This window comes from Mastomys coucha, unplaced genomic scaffold (genome assembly GCF_008632895.1).
Source record: "Mastomys coucha isolate ucsf_1 unplaced genomic scaffold, UCSF_Mcou_1 pScaffold7, whole genome shotgun sequence".
NCBI classification, from domain to species: Eukaryota; Metazoa; Chordata; class Mammalia; order Rodentia; family Muridae; genus Mastomys; species Mastomys coucha.
This window is the reverse complement of record NW_022196913.1, coordinates 25,334,779-25,335,634: the sequence shown is the minus strand read 5'-3', so window position 1 is coordinate 25,335,634 and position 856 is coordinate 25,334,779. Positions and strand designations below refer to the sequence as shown.

The 856-nt window shown below is 34.7% G+C and overlaps 1 long non-coding RNA gene across 1 annotated transcript in view; it reads left to right on the top strand.

Annotated features, from left to right (window-relative positions):
- LOC116081863 overlaps positions 1-856 on the top strand; it is a 17,385-nt gene that overhangs the window by 3,014 nt on the left and 13,515 nt on the right. The window lies entirely within an intron of this gene.

The following is an 856-nucleotide window of genomic DNA, read 5'->3' as shown; positions in this document are numbered from 1 at the left end:
CAATGACCCTCACATCATCAAAGGATTTTACCTCCATCGTAGCTAAGCTGAGAGTTGATAGTTCTGCTTCACTAAGAAATGAATTGTAGGCTCGATTTTTGGACACAGACTTCTTGCTATGGTCAAAGCTATTTGACTTGAGTGAGTGACTTCATTCTCAGCCCACAAAGTATTAAGATGGTTTATCCATAAAGTCATCCACCAACTGTTTCAATGAACAATGGTTCTGCTTGGAGGGTGGCACAGACATTAGGTGAGGGTAAGAATTTGGCTTATTGGCAGTGGTAATTTGGAAAAGCATTCATCTCAGAGAAAGAGTAACTTATAAAGTCCTCTTCTTCAAACTTGATACAAGAGTTACAAATGTCAAGCAAAGCATTCAGTCTCACTTTGTAGTTCTCTTACAAGCCACCTCCCAAGTTAATTGTCTATGTTTCTTTTGGATATACAAATACTTTTGAAATATATAAGCTGTTCTGAAAACCAAAGTATAGTGTAAAAACATGAAATAAAGAATACTATTAATCGAGAGGCTGAGATAAGAGAAGCATGATTTTAAGATCCTTATGTTGTACACAGCCAGACACTGTCACAAACAATCAAGCTGACAGTGTATATAGATTGTACAATGTTGTTCCTATTTCTCCAATCACCAAATTAGAGAGACCATGGGATAACAATCAACAAATTTCCAATTCCTCATATTATTGGATTTCAATCAATTAGGATAGGTTGGTAATATTAATTTTGAAATTAATATATTAAGAAAAAGTAATTGCTACTTCCTATTGTTTTTTGTTGTAAGAGGTGGAATTAGGTTTGTGTGGATTTGTTGAAAGATTACCTTCTTGCTTCT